We start from the raw sequence: 21,923 nt of genomic DNA on the forward strand, positions 1-21,923 counted from the left end.
TAATTTTTGAAAATAAATCTGAGTCTTCTCTATTCCCATAATAAGTTGTTATTACTTTATCCTTTCTTCTTTGCCCTGTTCTTTTTTTTTTTTTTTTTTGGTTTCTAATTAGAACTCTTAATGGAAACATCTCCAATCCTGTGATGGATGGGATGGTGCTTCCAGTTTCACTTCAGTTCTCCCTTTTTAGCTTGATCACCAAACTAAAAACTCCATCCTCTTGCACTGCTTCTGCACTCACCAAGTGTGCTGGTTTCTTCTCAGCTAGGCATGTGTCTCTGCAGTACAAATGGACCAGGTGTTCCTATTCAACATAAGTTCCCTCAATTTTCCCTCAGACCTCTGATTTCCCACACTTTCCGAGAGAGTGAAAGTTCCTGAAGTCCTGGCTGAGAGTATCTCAGAATCCAGTTTGTCTCAGGGATCCCAGCTGGTCATTTCTAAGGAGCTTGCTTAGAGCTGTTTACATTTCACTTCAGTTAAACCCTGATTCTGGGATCTTTCTTTGGGTCTTCTCAGAATTTCATAGGAGTAACTGTGACCCAAGTTTTATTTGTTTCTTCACTTGTCTATGCTTGCCTTAAGGAGAAATTTTGTCTTCTTTTTGAGGAAATCTAATAGTAAGTGGACATGATTATAATGATCAAATGCAATTTTCACTTCATGTAAGGAAACATATAGATAAAACTGAGTAGCTGCTTTTCATTTCTTTCAAAAAGAATATAGGAGATTTGATATATTGTATCTTAGAATTTTGATCCCTTGCAGATTGTAGAAATGAGGAAATACTTGTTTGTTTTGTTCTATTTTCTTTTCAAGAACTTCTGACTGAAAAGAAGCATTAACTGCCAGAGACCTAAAGGTGGGCAAAAAGGCTTATTGGAACATGACCCCTTCCTATAATCTTGAACATATTATGAACTCATTCATTGTGTATTGAGGAGGTATTTCATTTGAAGATAAATGGTACCTGAAAAGAATGAAAAAATGTAGTCTTCAAGATAGTTTGCTTATTAGGAAGCTAGGTGGCTCATTGAATTTACTGAAGGACTTGGAAGCAGGAAGACTTGAGGTCAAATCGTGTCTTGGATATTCCCTTGATATATGATTCAATACAAGCCATTCTATTTGCTTCAGTTTCTTCATCTGTGAAACTGGGATAATAATATTTACCTCACAAGATTATAGTGAGTGTCAAATGGTTTTATATATAAAGCACTTTACAAAACTTAAATTATTATTATTAATATAACGAATATAAGAGATTTACTGGGACATGAACATAAGCTGCTTCCATGGAAATGATGGTGATAAAATGATGATGTTAGTGATAGTGATGGTATATAAATAGCCTATATATTTTTGTGTATATCAATAGATACAAAAACAGAAAAATATACACAGAGGTATAAGTAATGATGACATTTTATTTAAAGAGTAAGAATTCCAAAGAATTAAAAGATTTTAGGTAATGAGATTTTCCAGTTATTAAAAAATGAATGTATGGACAAAGCGATTGAAAGAAAAAAATAAAATCAGAATAATTTTTAAAATTAAAAATATTTAGAATTGAAATTAGATGACATTTTACTTAGTGGGGAAAGATTAAGAGTACCATGTTAAAAATGGAGGTCAGATTTAAGAAGCAAAGAATGGAAGTCAAAAGCATCATAGACTACAGTGAATGTTTTCTTAAGTTCATAGATAAAATAGCAAAAGTCATATTAATCACATTCATGAGCTTAAAAATAATTGCTTCTTATTTAGCTTTCTATGAATTATCTCTTTAACTAAAGGTTATTTGGAAATAGAAGTCCTCATTTCAGACAAAACACTAAATTCTGGCATCCTACACCACTTATGGAATACCACCAGGAGACTGAGTTTAGCTATGTAAATACATCACAGATTAGAAGACTGTGAAACAATGAGTAAGAGCTGTCTTCAGAGAATCAAAAGCCTATGATTTCAAGCCTAGTCTCTGTCTTGTAGTATGAATAAATAAATCTAGTGCAGACATTACATATATATATGTGTGTGTATATATATATATATATATATATATATATATATATACACACACACACACACATGCATATGTGTACACATATATAAAACACATGTGTACATATATGCACACGTGCATGCATATGTGTTTGTATATGTTATTTCTCATATCTATTCATTGACATAAGAAACATAACAAAATTATTTACAATCTAGGAATTATAAGAACAAAATACTTTTCAGGCAAACAAAGACAGATCTAAATAACTGGAAATATCAAGTGCTTATGGGTAGGTTGAATTAAGATAATAAAAATTATAATTCTACCTAAATTAGTAGACTTATTGAGTTGTCTTAACAATCAACCTCCCAAAAGGACCCATATGTGCAAAAATTTTTGTGGAAACCCTTTTTCTAGTGACAAGAACTAGAAACTGAGTGGATGCCCATCGTCCATAGCTGTATAAGCCATGTAAATGGCTGAATAAGTTATGGTGTATGATTATGGAATATGATTGTACGATCAAGAGGACAATTTTAGAGAGGCCTGGAAAGACTTACATGAACTGGTGCTAAGTGAAATGAACAGAACCAGGAGATCATTATATACAGCAATAACAAGATTATATGAGGATCAATTCTGATGGATGATTCTTTCCAATAATGAGATGATTGAGGCCAGTTCAAATGATCTTGTGATGAAGAGGGCCATCTACTCCCAGAAAGGACTGTGGGAATGTTTGGACCACAACATAGTATTTTCACTCTTTTTGTTGTTGTTTGCTTGCATTTTATTTTCTTTCTCACTTTTTCCAGGTTGATTTGATTTTTCTTGTGCAGCAAGATAATTGTATAAAATATGCATGCATATATTGGATTTAGCATATATATCTATCATGTTTAACATACACTGGACTACTTTCCATCTAGAGGAGGGGATAGGGAAAGGGGGCAGTTGGAACACAAGGTTTTGCAAGGGTTAGTTTCAAAGAATTATGCATGCATATGTTTTGAAAAATGAAAGGCTTTAATGAAGAATACACCAAAATATAATAAAAAACTTATCAAACTCCCAAACATTATTTTATGAATCTATAAAAAATATTTTAAAATTTATCTGAAAAAAGAAAAGGTTAATAAAATTAAAAGCATTAACAAAAAAAAATGCAAAGGATGGTAGGCTAGCATTACCAGAACTAAAACGCTATTTTAAAGCAGCAGTCATCAAAATCATCTGATACTGGCTAAGAGAGTGCTGTATCAGTGGAAGAGGTTAAGTATACAAGAATCAATGGCTATAGTAATCTACTGTTTGATTAAACCAAAAGACTACAGCTTGTGAGATAAGAACTTACTGTTTGACAAAAGTTGTTGGGAACACTGGAAAAGAGTGTGTCAGGAACTTAGTATAGAACAACATACCATATCCATGCAAAAATAAACTCAAAATAGATATATGAGTTAGGCATACAGGGTAATACTTTTAGTAAACTAGACTACAATGGATAATTTACATCAGAATATTGAAGGGAGGAATTTATGACCATAGAAGAATTAGAGAACATTATGAAATTCAAAAGGATAATTTTGATTACATTAAATTTAAAAAATTGTAAACTAAACAAGTAAAATCAAGAATGGAAGGGAAATAGGAATCTGGAAAACATTTTATTGCCAATGTTTTAGATAAAATCCTCATTTCTAAATGTATAGAGAAATGACTCAATTGTATAAGAATACAACTCATTCCGTAATTTATAAGCAGAACCTTTAAGTGCTATCAAAATTTGGAAGAAATTTTGTGTCTGAACACAAATTTTAAAAATGTGTCTGAACTATAGATATCATAATAATTATTCAATGATAAAAGAGAAACAGCATAAAGAACAAAAGAAGTAGTTTTTAGTACACTGTAATCCATTATTTTCATTTCGTTTATCAAATGTGTCAAAATGAAAACTGTTCATGAAGCTTTTTAAGATTATGGAGTTAAATTTTCTATTCATTAAAAATGGTATTGTGTCAAGTACATCATGACTCTATGCCCTAATCTTCCTCTCTTCCTGTTATTGTTGGAATACATTATTTTATTGTTCTGTAGACTAAATGAAAAGTAGTACTGATATATTATTCAGGTTAATTTGAGCACCTGAACCATTTTTTTTCTATTTGTGTGCTTTCTACTTTAACTCTCTCTCTCTCTCTCTCTCTCTCTCTCTCTCTCTCTCTTCTCTCTTTCTCTCTCTCTCTCTCTCTCTCTCTCTCTCTCTCTCTTCTCTCTCTCTCTCTCTCTCTCTCTTCTCTCTCTCTCTCTTCTCTCTCTCTCTCTCTCTCTCTCTCTCTCTCTCTCTCTCTCTTTCTCTCTTTGTGTGTGTGTGTGTGTGTGTGTGTGTGTTTGTGTGTGTGTGTGTGTCTGTTTCTTCCCTTCTTCCCTTCCTCCTAGGAAGTTTAATCACTCTGGATGTTTTGAGTAGATATAAGGACAGCTGTTTCTATTACATATTTTGTCTTATGTGTTTGGTTAACTTATTGAAATGGCTATAATGCATTTTCCCAGACCTGTTAATTTACAATCACACACTTGTGGGCAAGCCCATCACCACACTTTCTACACCCTTTCCATGATATGTCCATTTAACTGTACTAGGGCTACCTTATATGGTATTCTTACTGTCCTATTTGGGGAATAATTCATACTGTGACCTTTCCTGATATCTCTGATTTATCAGATGTTACCACATCCATGCTCCATTCCTTCTAGTTGCCTCTTGATGACATGTTAGCTAATCTGATGAAATAATTTGAATTTGGAAATCACTGGCTGATACATTGCATTTTAGAAGAGTCCTTCAATGATATAGTCCAAAAGAAGAACTAACATGGAAATTCACCAAGACTAGTTGGGAGCATATTTCTAGGTAAGTAAAGGCTTTTGGCATTGTTTATATCATATGTGGGACTATCTTTGCCTGTCTGAGAAAACCAGGAAAAGAAAAAAGTTTGCATTGAATTGTCTTTCATAAGATATGAAAAACCACATAACTTTTTAACCTGACAAAGAAATAATAATTTGTGACATGATAACCAGCAGGCAGGAGTAGCTGTCACCATACATATAAGTTATTGTTTTCTCTTTTCTATGAAGAGAGATAATAGGCCAACACAGGAGTAGGAGGCAAATTGCCAAATACAAAGCTTCCACCAGGGGTTTGGTCTGCTGTAGATCTTCTCCAATGATGCCCAGCATCATATTGACATGATTAGTGGCACTGGTCATTGATTCCACACTGTTCCACTTCTCCTTAATGAACAAAAGACACAAAGGGAAATAAAAAAAAAAGAAATAAAATGGCTCAATCCTATTTTTATAACCCCCGAACCCATGATGACACCTGATTTGTTCATCCTCATATTGGAAGATTGATCTTTCAGAATGCAAATAATTGTTAAAAGCTTCTCTGATTGAGGGTGAAACATGTGGAATTTGTAAAATGGATGAAAATAATAGTACAACATATAAATATCATTTAAAATGTGTTATAGTAACAGAAGATAATATTGAGGCAGCCAGGTGACTCAGTGAAAGCCTGTTGGCCCTATAGTCAGAAAAGACTGAGTTCAAATTTGATGTAAGGCACTTATTGGATGTGTGATCCTGGCTAAATCACTTAATCTGTCTGCCTCAATTCAATGGATAAAAGAAGCTAGACGGTGTAATGAATAGATTACTGAGCCTGGAGTCAGGAAAATCTGAGTTCAAATCTATCTTCAGAAACTAAAAAGTCATATGTATCTAGGCAAAATGATAAATCTATATTTATCAATTCCACATCTATAAAATGGGCATGCATTCAAGAAAGGAATGGTGAGCTATTCTATTAGCTTTGCCAAGAAAATTCCAGGGATAATGTCCATATGGTTGTCAAGTCACACAACTGTAACACTGAACTAACAACCTGTGATATTGCCTCTCTGTAAACATCTGCCTGAAACTCATGAATCCTCCAATCTAATTTGGAGATTTGTGGTCTATAAGCAGAGAAACTGATATGGTCAGACCCATCCTTAGCATGTCATGAAAGCAAGACATCTTACTTGTATTTGTATATAACTTCCTGCTTTTCTAAGAGCTTTCAAATATGGGATTTCATCTTCATATTATTTATTTCTGGTCAGTGTCACGTAGCATATAAGAGCTAAAAGATATTTTTAAGGTGCTTTCATCCATTTCTCTTATTTTACAGTTGGACAACTTTGTTCAAGGCCAACTAATTAATATGTTAAATTAGCAACAGGAACATGTATTTTCCAACAACTTTTTGGTATGGCTAGTCCTCTTAACATAGCACTATATCCTTAATAAAGCATCGTTAAGAAAGTCAATGCATGATCCATAATTTATTTCATTTGTTTCCCAGAAGAATTTTAGTAGTAGAACAATCTCATTTAGCACTTATAGTTTGATTATATCAAAACAAATATTTCCAGTTACAATAAAATCAAAAGTTATGTTTGTTATAACATATTACAATTCTGAAAAGAAATGAGATAGCAGAAAAATTTCATATTTGAGTAGCAAATAATTCTTTTCAGAATGATCCAATCCTTCAAAAATGATTAGTCCCCCTGCTGGAAGAAACCAATGCTGTAATGGCTTTCTCTTTTTTTTTTTTTTTATTATTTAATAGCCTTTTATTTACAGGTTATATGTATGGATAACTTTACAGCATTGACAATTGCCAAACCTCTTCTTCCAATTTTTCCCCTCTTACCCCCCACCCCCTCCCCCTGATGGCAGGATGACCACTAGATGTTAAATATATTAAAATATAAATTAGATACACAATAAGTATTCATGACCAAACCGTTATTTTGCTGTACAAATAGAATCAGACTCTGAAATATTGTACAATTAGCTTGTGAAGGAAATCAAAAATTCAGGTGGGCAAAAATGTAGGGATTGGGAATTCAATGTAATGGTTTTTAGTCATCTCCCAGTGTAATGGCTTTCTCAATCTATACAAAACACATTTCTTCTGCTGATATTAAAATCCATAAGATTTCAGATCTCTAGATCTAAGTGGTTTTTATGGTTGATATTACCTGTTTTTTAGTTAACTCTTGACCTAAGACTCATCTAACTATCTTAGAAAAAAACAATATGCAATATGGATATATATCTGTAATATGTGTAAAATAATGTAATTTATATATATATATATATATATATATATATATAAACAGTGATACACAAAGGTAGATGTTATATTGCACATAAAAAGTTATATATGTATGCAACAGGATACTTCTAAAAAGAAATTATCCAAAATGTAACTGTCTGGACTCATAAAGAATCCAGGCCCTCCAATACCTTGAGAAAAATTGAAGAATCTAGCAGCTATGTCAGATGATACAAGAGGAACAGGCACTATAGTGCACAAAAATTCTCCAGTCTTTATCTCCTTGTTCCTTTGAAAAGTAGTACATCAGAAAGATATAAAAATGGCCTCAGAGAAAGGGAGATAGAGTCAACTCTGGTTGAATTTCTGGAACAGAGTAACTTATAACCTAGGACAAATCATTTAAAACTCTCAGAGACCCACATGAATTTGAAATTACAGAGCAGTAATAATTTTTTATTGGCAGAGGATACTTCCTTACAAGGAATCCCTTCATTTGCATGTATTTATTTCTTATTGTGTGTGTGTGTGTGTGTGTGTGCGCGCGCTCTCTTGCGCGCGCGTATGTATATGTATGGAGTGTTCAAGGAGAACAAATAACTCTGGTTCCAGAGTTTGCTGAGCACATTTCAGTGTTGCTTATATCCATCTTGTCATCTATCTTCACTCAACTCTCAGCTGTGGCTCCAAGAACCTTTAGTATGTTCAGCATTTTCACCCTGAGAAACTGTTTTGACAGAGGGCTGAGACTTGATTAAGAGTTACTAACAGATTTCAAACCTGTTGCTGAGTTAGCCCAATGTCAACCTCATACATGTGAAGATGTATAAGAACAATGTGGAGCAATTTAGCCTTAGGCACAAAGACTGTTCTATCTACCACAATCCAAGGGTATTGTAATTCATCCTGACTCCACCCCACCCCCCCCACCCTGCCACTGGATTTCAATGACTAAGTAAAATAGAGTAAGGCTAATGACTCTATAACTTTGACTCATTTAAATTTAATTCATTCACAAATAAAGATATAACCTATGTCAAAATATGAGGGACAAATGATAATAACAATATTGACTACTTGTATATTGACTTTGTTTATATGTATGAATAGTATTTACTTAATGGTCATTGATAATGAAAGTAGTGATAATAATTGTAATAATACTGATGAAAATGACAGCTTTGATGATGATGTTGATGAAGTAAAGTAGAAGATAGGAAATAACTATGTTCCATTTTTTATACAAAACCCCTTGGTGATCTTAGGAAAGTCCTTTCAGTTTTTTGTGCCTCAATTATCTCATTAAAGAAAAAAATAAAGGTTTGGAGTATATGATCCATTGTATCCCATTCAGTTTGAAAATGCATAATCATCTTGTTTATTATTTTTAGAATTTGTTATGCTTCAGATTTTTAAAATATTTTGTCTAGAGTATCCTATAAGATATTTCTATCAACTTGACATGATAAGGACTACAGGTAGATTTTACTAATGAGAAAAGAACTTCTAGGAGTTTCAGAAGATCATAGGATCGTACATATAAGACTGGAAGAAATGTTGATAGTCATCTAGCCTAACCTCCTAATTTGCATATCAAGAAATTGAAAACTATCGATGTTAAGTGACTTATCCAGGGCTATACAGAAAATGAATCTTAGAAATTGAATTTCAACCTCAGTTCGTCTTATGTTCAGCCCCAGTGCTCTCCATTATACCAGACTGTCCATCACTTTTGTTGAAGTAAATTAAATTATGGTTTGGAATACATTTATTATTTCCATCATGGTTCATTCTTCTTCCATTTGGACCCACTCACCATGTACTTATTTATTGTAATGAGATTCTTGCCTTACACACTTGGTATTACAATATATTTCACATGATGACTTATGATATATTATAATGATAATGCCTAGAGAAGTGGCAAAATTAGTAATACCTTTTTCCTGACTAGCACTGCTGAGAGACTTGGTATAAGACCAATTTGCTTGGTACAAGCTGAGACATGAACCTTTCTCTCTCACATTCCACTCAGTGCACTCTTTTTTTTTTTTTTTTTTTTTTTTTTTTTAAAGACAATCAAATAGCAACTGCATTTCCCCCTGAGCGTATGCCTCCAGGGCACAGATGTCAGCATGTAATAACTCCTCCATGACTATTTCAAAGACTACTGTGGACTTCTACTTTCTGGAAGAGCATGCATTAATCTTCATATTAGGGTTCAGATCCCTTTGGGACATCAACCACACAAAGCTGTTTGATAGAAGTGTCATGATAGAATTCAAGAGATAATGTACCAAACTCTCAGAGATTTAAAAAAGGCTTCTGAACAGGTGCCAAAACCCCTATAAACATGGTAGAACTCAAAAATTCTAGCTTCTGACTTAAAAAGAGGCTTTGCTCTCTCTTCTTCTGTTCATCTCAATCTCTATGATCATGTTTTATGTTTGAAGAGCTGCAGCTGCTACCAATAGCATTATTCTGCACATATGAAGGGAGCTGAAAGGAAAAATGTATGATGCATGATGAGCCATCACTCTTTAATACTGACTCTACTTTCTGTCTTTTTTTTTAGCTCCTCTGTCTACCATCATAGAAAACTTTGTAGTTCAATATTTCAGGGGTAAGAGTGGAAGTAGGTAGTTCTTGGTTCTAAAAATATCCATCAATCCATCCATCAATTATGAATGTACATTTGAATTGGCTATCATTGAAAATGCCAAGTCTATGATATTAATTTCTCTGAACAATTCCCTTCTACTTTGCGGACATTTCTGTTTGTATCATGGGACAACAGCCTTTAACAGACAAAAAGAATCTTAGAGATTATCTAGTTCTATTACTTCATTTTACAGATGAGGAAACTAAGGTTTAGAGAGAGGGATATGATTTGCCTAAGCTAATAAATGGCAGATTTGTTGTTTAAAACAGAGATCATTGGGTTCCAAAATCAGTGGTTTTTGATTACCTAATTTTGTTGTATTAATTTCTCTATATCCTCTACCTTTCCTATTTTCTCCTGTAAATCTTCACATAGTACTTATAGAACCAGTCCTCTGATTCCCACTGAAATTGCCTTTGCTTCCCTGATTTATTTTTGTACATGATTATTGTCAGTCAGACTGAACCAGCCACTAACCTGTGAATGCTAAAGATGAATAGAGCAAGCTAGAGAAAGAAAAAAATAGGGAATAAAATAAAAGTTTAATTTCAAAGTGAGAGAAATGGCTTGCAAGCAAGAAGGCATGATAGAAATAAAATATATGCTAAGGCCTTCTCTCTAGTGGTAGGAACTAAAGGAATGCTGAAATATCTCAATACTTATACCAATATTTGTTCAGGGAGTTGCAGCCCTGACAATGAGGAATAACAGCAATAATCTGACAAGTTTGATTCATAGCAGGGCTTCATGACTAAACTTGTCCAGATTTGTCTGCTACTTGTCCCAGATCAAGAAACAACTGGTGCTGGTCAAAGAAATACAATAATTGTGTCATTTTGCGAGAAGGTGAGGTTACCCAAAGGGTGAACAAAGTAGTGCTGTTTTGCCAATCTCTAGCTTGCTTGCTGGGTCTTGTCTCTGAAAAACAGGGGTGTCTCCCAATATCTTGGTATTGTACATAGTTATCCCTCATGTACTCTATATTCCACCCTAATAAATCTGGTATTTGCTTTCTTTCTTTTATATATGTTGACATACAGTAGCTGTTTCTCTGGATAGAAAGTAAACAACTTGATATCAGGATCTATTTTATTTTTGTCTTTTCATCCTCATTGCTTAATGCAGTTCCTGACACATAGTAGACAAATACAAAAAATACTTGTTGGTTAATTAACTCATTTTATTTATAATCTCACTTGTCAAAAATAAGGCTTAATTGAGTTCTGGAGTTCTAGACAGATCTCTGAATCTTCAGAAAACTTCACTTGTATATACTCATTTCTTAGATTGATCTTAATCAAATCTTGTGCAGCCCACAATATTATCATTTCCACAATCTTCCCCTTCAGAACATTCAAGAAGGACAAAGAAGCCTCATCTAGGGCATAGTAACCATTGAAAGTAAAGCTCCAGTACTAACATGTACCTTTTTTTTTTTGTTTGAAAAAAGATACCAATCTCATGTATCAGCTAAAAACAGATCAAGGAGAAAGAAGTCATTATTTAGTGAATGGATTAGCCATCTGTGTTAATGAACATAATAGAATATCATTATGTCATAAAATAACACAAATGATAAATTCAGAGACACATGGGGAACTCTATAGGAAATGTTACACAAAAAAAACACCATAACTGGGAGAACAATTTAACCCTAGTTACCACAAAAATGCAAAAGAAGAAAATTTTAAAAGAATTTGGAATTCGGATCAATAAAGTAACTAATTGTGACTTGATAAATCTAATAATGAGATATGTCTCTCATCTCTTGGTAGAAAGGGGTTAGGCTAAATATATAGAGTGAGATATACAATTTCATTGATGGTCAGAATGTTTATTAATTCTCTTTGACTAAACATATATACATACATATATATATATATATATATTTACTATGGAAGATTATTTTTAGAGGAAATAAAATAGAAAATGATATCAAAAAGATAATTAGTAAAACAATGAAGGTACACAGAAAAACAAACAAAAAGAAGCATAAAAGGGAAATATATATATATATATATATAAATACATTATTTGTTAATCTAGAATGTTTATACTTTTTATTGTTAAATCTTTTTATATGATCTTTTTACTTGATAATCTCACATACTTTGAAGATTTATTAACATATTTCTGAAATGATATTTGTAGCTTTACAAGATTCCAAAAGGGAGCTATGATAAAATTAAAATTAAAAATCCTTCATAATAGAATCATGTTGTTACTATTTTGTTAAATTTACTATGTATTTTAAAAAAAAGTTGTTTAAGAGAAAAGCTTTGGAGGAAGAGTCAAGATTTATGAGAAAAGGCAGAGATTTTCCTGAACTCTCTCTCAAATGCTTCTAAATTCTTTAAAGTAAACTAAACAAATTTTAATGCATTAGAACACACAAAAATATGGAATGGAACAATTTTGCATTTGAGACAACTTGGAAGGTCAGCAGGAAAGGTATGATACACCAGGGTGGGAATTCAGCTCTTTTTTGGCATGGATCATGCCAGCACAACCCCAGCCTCAGCCTTGGCACCAGCCAACCAGGAGCAGGTCTTGGGACCTATGAATCAGCAGCATTATTGGAGGATTGGCATCTCAGTGGGATGAGAGGGCTTTGGAAAACTATCAAAGCTGGGAAGCAGCAGAGGTAGTGACAGCTTCCACATTCCTCTGCCCACAGATGGTAAGAGAGTAGAACTGAGCAGAAGTAGGTCACATTACTAACTCTATGGAATGACTTTCCTGCTTTAGCACACTACCCTAGAACTTATCGAGAAGGGATTTTCCTCACAGTTTCAGGGTAGAAAAGAGTGACTGTGGTAAGGTCACTAGAAGGTTTTCTGAAAACAGCTGCACAAAATCCCTGAAGTTTGGGAAATTACATGCTTCACAATGGAAACAGACCCCTACTGCAACAAAGATTTACAAACTGAATAATTGCCTGGAAAAATGAGCAAACCACAGGGAAAAAAGATTTTGACCATAGAAAATTAGTATGGTGACAAGGAAGAAGGAGACACACACTCTGAAGAAATTAACAAAGTCAAAGTTACTACTTCTAAAGCCTCTAAGAAAAACAAGAATTTGAAATGACTAACCAAAATAGAAGATGAAAAAAAGGAAAGTGATGGAAGATGACAAACAAAGGATGGTATTGTCCTGTAAGAATAATGTTAACAGAGCAGAGGCTGGTCAGCAAAGCCCAGGACAATTCATAACATATTTAGCTACACTGAGGAAAAGAAGAGGATCAAAAAAAAAAAAAAAAAAAAAAGGATCAAAAGGAATTTTGAAAATCAAGTAAGAGAGATAGAGGAAGAATGGGAAGAGAAATACAAAAGGAAATACAAAAATCTAATAAGGAGAAGAATGCTTTAAAAGGCAAAATTGGCCAAATAAAAAAGGAGGTACAAAAGTTCCCAGAGAGGAATAATTCATCAGAAATTATAACTGAGCAAAAATTTTAACTTGTTTATGAAAAACAAGATACAATAAAATAAAATCAAAATAATGAAAAAAATTAGAAAGCAATATAAAATATGTCATTGGAAAAACAACTGATCTGGGAAATAGATCCAGAGAGATAATTGAAAAATTATTGGTCTACTTGAAAGCTGCAATCAAAAAAAAAAAAAAAAAGGAACCTAGACAACATCTTTCAAGAAATTATCAATTTCTTATATATCAATAATATGACTGTCCTGATATTTTAGAACCTGAGAGTAAAATAGAAATAGAAAGAAACTACCTTGTGAAAGAAATTCCAAGATGAAAATTGCCAGGAATATTATGATCAAATTCTGGAACCAAAGGAGTAAATATTGCAAAAGCATCCAGAATGAAACAACTCAAATAAAGTGGAGCCACAGTCAACATAAGACAAGCTTTATCATTAAAGGACTGGAGGGCTTTGAATATGATATTCCAGAGAGCAATGGAGCTAGTACTACAACCAAAAATCACCTACCCAAGAAAACTAAGAATAATCTTTCAGAAGAATTTCAAGCATTCATGATGAAAAGATCAGAACCAAGTGGAAAATTTGATTTTCAAATATAGGACTCAGGAGAAGCATAAGGGGGTAATCACAAAAGGGAAATCATAAGGGACATAATAAAATTGAACGTTTACAGTCATATATAGGAGGAAATACTTGTAATTCATTAGAACTTTCTCATTATTATGGCATTTTGAAGAAGTGTATATAGACCGAGGTCACAGATGTCAATTGAATATAGAGGAATGCTATTTAAAATGAATGAATGAATGAATAAATGAAATTACAAATTGAATGCAGCATGTACTAGGAGAGATTGAAAGGGAGAGGTCTAATTTTGTAAATTATCTTTCATATAAGAGGCAAGAAAAAAGCTTTTATAGTGGAGGGGAAGAGGGAGTTGGGAGGGGAGTGAGTAAATCTCATTCTCATCAGACTTGACTCAAAAAGAAAATAATACAGAAATTCATTTGAACATAGAATCTATCTTATCCTGAAGGAAAGTAAGAGGGGAAAGGGTTATAAGAAGGGAAAGGGTAATAGAAGGGAGGACATATTTGGGGAAGGGGAGGTTCATACCAAAACAAGGACAGGGTAAAAAGATAAAGAAAATAGAATAAAGGGGGTGATATACAGTTAAGAATAGGAATTATGAAAATAAATTTGAAGCCAATTTCTCTGATAAAGACCTCTTTTCTCAAATATATAGGGAAATGAGTGAAATGAAAATAAACAAATAAATAAATGAATGAATAAATGAACAAATAAATAAGAGGCATTACCAAAATTATAAATCATCAAAAGATATGAACTATGTCCTAAGGGTTACAAAATCACATATAACCTTTGATCTAACAATATCATTACTAGGCATGAATCCCAAAAGAGATTTAATTTTTAAAAAATATGAAAAAACACCTGTTTGTGCAACAATATTTATAGCAGCTCTTTTTTCTGGGCAAAAAATTGAACATTTCAAGTGAAAAATGGCTAAATAAACTCTGGTATGTGATCTCGACTAAATATCATTGTTCTATGAGAAATGATGACCAAAGATATTGTCAGAAAAACTAAGCAAAGTGAATAGTTCTGTTTACAATGTATTAGTAATGTTGTGGGATAATCAGTTGTGAATAATTTTTGTTATTCTCAGCAATACAATTATCCAATACTATTCTAAAAAGACTTATAGTGAAAAGTGTTATCCATACCTATAGATATAACTGATTGTGTCTAAATACAGATTAAAGCATACTTTTTATAATTTAATTTTAGGATTTTTTGGGGAAAAGTGGGGGAAGATCTATGTTGTCTTCCCAGTGTGACTTTTATGGAAATGCTTTGTATAACTTCATATATGACATCTCATTTAGGATGGGGAGGTGGGGAGGAAAGGAGAGAATCTTGAACTCAATGTTTTAAAAATAAATATTAAACCCGCACAAATCATCAACATTTCTATATATTACTAACAAAGCCCAGGAGCAAGAGATACAAAGAAAATTTTCATTTAAAATAATTGAAGAGAAAGTAAAATATTTGGGCATTTACCTGCCACATCAAACCACAAAAATATAGGAGCACAAAATTACAAAACACTTCTCATACAAATAAGGTCAGTTCTATACTATTGGAAACATATCAATTACTCATGGGTAGGACAAGATCATACATTAAAAATGACAATTCTTCCTAAATTAGTCTATGTGTTCAGTGCCATACCAATCAAACTGCCAAATAATATTTTGTAGAGCTAGAAAAAAAATAATACCAAATTTCATTTGGAAGAACAAAAAAAAAAAAAAAGGATATAAGAGAATAAAAGGAAAAAAATACAAAGGATGGTGGCTTAGCAGTACCATGCCTAAACCTATATTACAAGGTAGCAATCATCAAAACCATTTGAGAACATTAAGAAAGACAAAATGGACAACTTTTATCATATTAAGTTAAAAAAGTTTTGGCACAAACAAAATCAACAGAAAAAGATTAAAAAGGAAGTGCAAAGCTGGGAAAAATATTTATAGCCCGTGTTTCTGAAAAAGGTCTCATTTTAAAATATTTTAGGAACCATGCCAAATTTAGTCAATCTGCAATTGATAAATGGTCAAAGAATATGAACAAAACAATTTTCAGGTGATAAATTTAAGCCACCTATAGTCATATGAAAAAAAAATACTCTAAATCCCTATTGATTAGAGTAATGCAAATTAAAATAACTCAGAGGCACTACCTCACACCCCTCAGATCACTAAGATGACAGGAAAAGATAATGATAAATGTTGGAGGAGATGTGGGAAAACTGGGACACTGATGCATTGTTGGTGGAGTTGTGAAATGATCCAAGCATTCTGGAGAGCAATTTGGAACTATGCCCAAAGGGCTAACAAAGTGTACATACCCTTTGACCCAGCAATGCCACTATTAATTCTGTATCCAAGGAAATCATGAAGCAGGGAAAAGGACCTACATGTGTAAAGATATTAATAGCAGCTCGTTTTGTAGTAAGAAAGAATTGGAAAATGAGTAGCTGCCCATCAATTGGGGAATGGCTGAACAAGTTGTGTTATATGAAGGTAATGGAATATTATTGTTCTATAAAAATGATAAACAAACTGATTTTAGAAAAGCCTGTAAAGACATACATAGTCTGATTCTGAGCAAAACAAACAAAATAATGAATACATTATACACAATAACAGGAAGAATGTGCAATGATCATCTATAAAAGATTTGATTCTTTTCTGTGTTTCAGTGATCCAAGGCAACCCCAATAGACTTTGGATAAAAAATGCCATCTGTATCCAGAAAAAGAATTATGGAGATTGCATGTAAATCAACACATCCTATGTTCACATTTTTTTTTCTGTTTTTTTTTTTAATCTTTCATTTTTTTTCCTTTTTATACTGATTTGTCTTTCCCAATATGATTCAGAAAGCAATGTTTATTAAAGATAATTAATACAAAATGTAAAAAAAAAGTTTTCCATATAATTGGGGAAAATAAAAATAATAAACAAAATTAGAATAGCCTTATTTAAATACACATTTTAATAAATTCATAGCTCATCATCCAATTTATCAATTATATATTTAGCACCTATTATTGGCTAGACACTGTGCTAGACAATGGAGTTATATAGAAAAAAAATGAAACAGTTCTTGTTCTCAAAGGAAAGTACATGTTAATAGGGTAGACAACATATACATATGTAGGGATAACCAAGAATCATAAAAAAAAAAGTATAGTTGATATAATCTTTAAGAAGAAACAATAATAGTGGAGAAGTAAAGAAATACTGAAGGGGATAATCATCATGAAGTAAAGCAAATGTTCCAAAAAGCAAGAGGATATTACATCTATTAAGAAGAACCACATCAAACATAGAGCTGTGTACCCAGTTATCAGGAAACTTTGACCATATGCCTGACCGATAATTATTTTTTTCACATAGATCTTGAGTTGTAAAGATTGCCCTTATGTTATGAACAATTTGGCTGAATTAACAGCAGAACACCTTCAAATTCAGTGATTCAGTACTGTAAAAGCAAAAGCCAAAAACAAACCAGTCATTTTCCTCACTACTTGTTAAATCTATTGGCTCACCACCAGCATAATGTTCATCTTGCTCTTAGATCAACATTCTGTCTGTAACTTCCATTTGGTACTATGCTGCTAGCATACTTGGATTCTTTGACCTGTTTAGAGTTTTGAGCCCATATAGCATGTGAAGGAAGTTCATTTAAACATACACATCCTCCACTAGAGAGCTAGGATTGTTTATACTTTAGAATAGTGGAAAAATCAGACTGGGCAACCATACCAAGTTATCAATACAATCTCTGTCCACAGAAAGAGCCACAAGGATTCTTAGATTTTCATCAGTTGGATGTAAGACACAGACATCACACTTTAAATTCAGTGCTAAATGGAAAAGTACAAATATAGCACAGATATTATGAGTACAATGTTATGCCATTTGGGTTCTGTAACAGTATTTTCCCACTTTTCAATGATTTATGAAACTAATTCCTTTAAGATCTTTGAAGTGAGGAGAGTAGCCAATTAAAGTTATGACATCTTGGTTTATTCCATGAATCACACACAAAATATATTTGATCCACATGGTTCCAATCGTTTCAATCCAATTAATATTTGTATTGTGCATATTAAGGGAGAAAATAGCCTAAAGCCACAAAGGACATTAAGTCCATTTCCTAACTCTATACTTTTTTTGAAGGCTATCCACTATGCCTACATTGCATGCTCTATTCATCATTACCTCTTAGAATTTCTTCATCATTTCTAAACTCAGTTCAAGCACCTTATCTTCTGGGAACTCTTTTCTCATCCTCAACATTTTTCTAGTGTCACCCCTTCACAAATTAACTTTTCCCCTTATAAATGTAACTTCCCATATAAAATATAATTTCCTTGAGGTCAAAGACTTTGATTTTTTTTTGCTTTATTTTTGTTTCTGTTTTTTATTGTATCTTAAGGATCTACAAGTTAGTTAATATTTATTGATTGATAATTGACATTTATATGGTACTTTACAAATTACAAAATATTATATGAGTTATCTCACTTAAAACTCATAACAAAACTATCATGCATATATGTTAATATCTCTTTTTTGAGAACAAATATTAATGAAGCAAATTTGCTTGTTTATGTTCTTATAGCTACTGAGTATCAGAAGAACAGTGAGTTTTGGTCTTCTAAATTCCATGTTCAGCACCTGATCAAGTAGATGAATGTTAATTTAGAGTTACAAGAAATCTTAGAATAACTCAGTTCAACATCTATCATTAAGTCATCAGCTGTTAATTTATACATTAAAAAAAAAAAAAAAAAAAACTAAGGCTCAGAGAAAAGAGAATCATTTAGGACCATACAGTCAGTAATAATCCATTTCATATTTTAAACTAAGGTTCATAAGGTGATAGATTTTAGAAATGGAAAAAATGCTAAAAGTCAACAAGTCCAACTCACTTTTTTAGCAAAAAGTTAAATAAATCATTCAAGATAATATAGACACAAAAAAGGCAGAGTTCAGTCTTTACCTTGACTCTGCATCTTTTGTTATAACCACTAGATCATACCGCACAACTACTATATCAATATGATTTGGTGAAGCACTCTTTGGTGAATGTAGTACTATGCTTTTATAACTATATCAGACAAACTCACAAATAGGGTACCTCCAAAATATGACATGCATTGATAAATAATTGATAAATAAATAAATAATTGATAAATTGATAAAAAATAGCATGCATTGATCATTAAGTAACTCATATATTCTGTGAGATTTTACCTCCACTCATAGATACCTTGGTGCATTCTCAAATTCTCGATATCCTCCAGTATAACTCTCTGTATACTGTTATAGCCTTTCTCACTTTGAAGCCTTTAAGCAGATTTCCAGGGCCTGTATTCAGAAAGGGAAGTTCAAATGCAGCTTCCATTAGCAAATTTTAACTGAGAAAATCACTTGACATTTTTTTTTTTGCATCAATTTCCTAAACTGTAATATGAGGATCATAAAAGTATCTGATTCACAGAATTTTTGTAACATATTTAGCACTGTGCTTGGCATATATATGTGCTTAATAGATGTTTTATGCTTTATCTTCTTTGTCTATTGGTAATGTCACCTGACTCATTCTATTCTGATATAACTTTTTACCCAAAAGAAAAAAAAGACCTTTCTTTTTTTAATTTCCTATTGTAGTCTTTAGGAAAGACAACCTAAAACTATAATGCTATTATGCTAATATTTAAATTCCCCATTGGCAGCACAGCATAAGCTGCATCTCCACCCATCATAGCAGCTATTTATACATCACAGGGTTCATTCTTATTTAGTCATTACTAAAGCTTAAATATTTCAAAAGGATCTTGTAAAAAAAAAAAAAAGTTGACCACAAAGGAAATATTATTTTTTCATTTATCTCTACTTTGTAATCAGAGATATGTTCCCATTAGATTAGATTGAATTGAAATAGTTGTTGAAGAAGGATTTACGATAATGGCCAGGCCTTTGTCATTCTGAGTACTCATACTATTGTATCTGATGTGAGTTACAATCTTCTATTACCATTTCCTTTTCTTTTAGACACTTCCTGACTCTAGTCCTTCATGCAGCTACTGATCTTCCTTATATATGGGCTTCCTTAGCTAGCAGACTATAGGAATTCCTTTCAGCCTGGATAATTAGTTCATGCTTATTGAATTACTACCTTTGCTCTTAATATATTAATAGACTATATAGAAGAAACAGAGGAGAAAAGCATCTTAGTAATAGTTGTCTCTTCTAGTATATTCTGTGCTCTAGCCTGAAATGGCATAATGTTTAGAAATAGGAGTTCTGAAAAACATTATTAAATTAACATTTATCAAGCATTGTCAAGAATGTGTCAGGCACTGTGCTAACATGCAAGGAGAGGCAAAACACAATATTTGTCCTTGAGAAGTTCATAATCTAATGAGGAGAGCTAATTTTATCCAATATTAGTAAAAAGGATTAATATTTTTGAATCATAGCATAGTTATCCAGAATTAGTCTTTTTTTCTTTTCTTTGACATCTTTCCTTCCTTTCTTTCCTCCTTCCCTCTCTTTTTCTTTTTTCTTCCTTCCTTTCCTTTCCTTCCTTCCTTCTTTCTGTCCTTCCTCCTCTTCATTTCTTCATCCTGTCTTTGTATTTATCCATTTACTTATTTATGTATTTATTCATTCATTCATCTATTCATTCTTTTTTTTTTTTTTTTTTTGACTAAATTTCTCTGACTCACTCAGGCCAGCTTGAAAGATTAGCTGCTGCTCACAGTCCCATCCCTGCACTGATTAACACACTGAAGCTTTGATCTGTTCCATCTCTAAACTCAATAAGTTCCTCCTGTTCTCTCACCTTAGAGATTTTAGTAGTCCCTTATTGCTGGGAATTCACCTCATTGGTGTTGGATTTATTATGAACAACATATCAGCTTATCTGACAGAAGCTCTGAACTCCTAAGCTCAAATGATCCACCAGACTCAGTCTCCCTGGTAGTGGTAAGTATAGTTTTGTGCCACTCCCCCTGGCCTAAATTGAATATCAGTTACATCACATGGCTATATTTTCTATCAGAATTTAACCAATCTGGTCTGAAGATGACACATTATAGTGAGATAAGAGGCAACAAGTATCTTGCAATCAACAATTGTATACTAAGCACTGTTCTAGATGTTTTATTATTATCTCATTTGTCCTTTAAAACAAACTTGTGAGAGTGCTATTATTATACCCATTTTTGAGTTGAATAATCTAAGAATGCTAAAATTAGAAAAAAATATATCAAGTTCATATAAATTGTTGGAGAAGGAAAACAAATGATTTGAACCAAACACTCCATATTTCAAAGCAGCACAATGTAACCATGACATTGTCATTAAGCCTGTATTTGCAATCATTATTAGTTTTCTAGTATTCTTTTGGCATATTTTTAAAAACTAAAAACTACATACATACTATTGTGGAATCTCAGAGGAGCAATTTATATAAATATGACATTAAAATGCACACTTAACATTTATTGCCCTGTGCCTTTCTTAGATCAGTTGACCATTTCTACTGCTATAATCCAGGAAAGTTAAGGTAACTTTCCTAGTTTGTTTTGAAATATCCTCAATCCAACAATACACTCCCAACATTTGACTAGACAGACACATTTAATTTCATCCTTCTAATCCATTATAAAAATATGTACTAGAATCTATGTTTACAGATTAAATTATAAGGGATACCTATGTCCAAGAGTAAAGAAATGATTTTGCAACAGATTTCAAATATGGTATAAAAATGGGTTAAAACATAATTTTTTATACCCTTTTGTTTTCTTGCTTTCATTTCACTGTGGTAAGCCACTGGTAATTTTGTAAAATTTAGCAAAGGTGATGGTGAGGCATGCAAGGGTTTCTGTCCACATTAATAGAATACACTCTCTGTGAATTATATGGCAGACTCTTTCGAATATGGTTATAACAATATATGCAAAAATTAGATAATTTTGCATATAATAATAGACTAAATTCAG

The sequence above is a fragment of the Sarcophilus harrisii genome, chromosome 4, assembly GCF_902635505.1.
Source record: "Sarcophilus harrisii chromosome 4, mSarHar1.11, whole genome shotgun sequence".
NCBI classification, from domain to species: domain Eukaryota; kingdom Metazoa; phylum Chordata; class Mammalia; order Dasyuromorphia; family Dasyuridae; genus Sarcophilus; species Sarcophilus harrisii.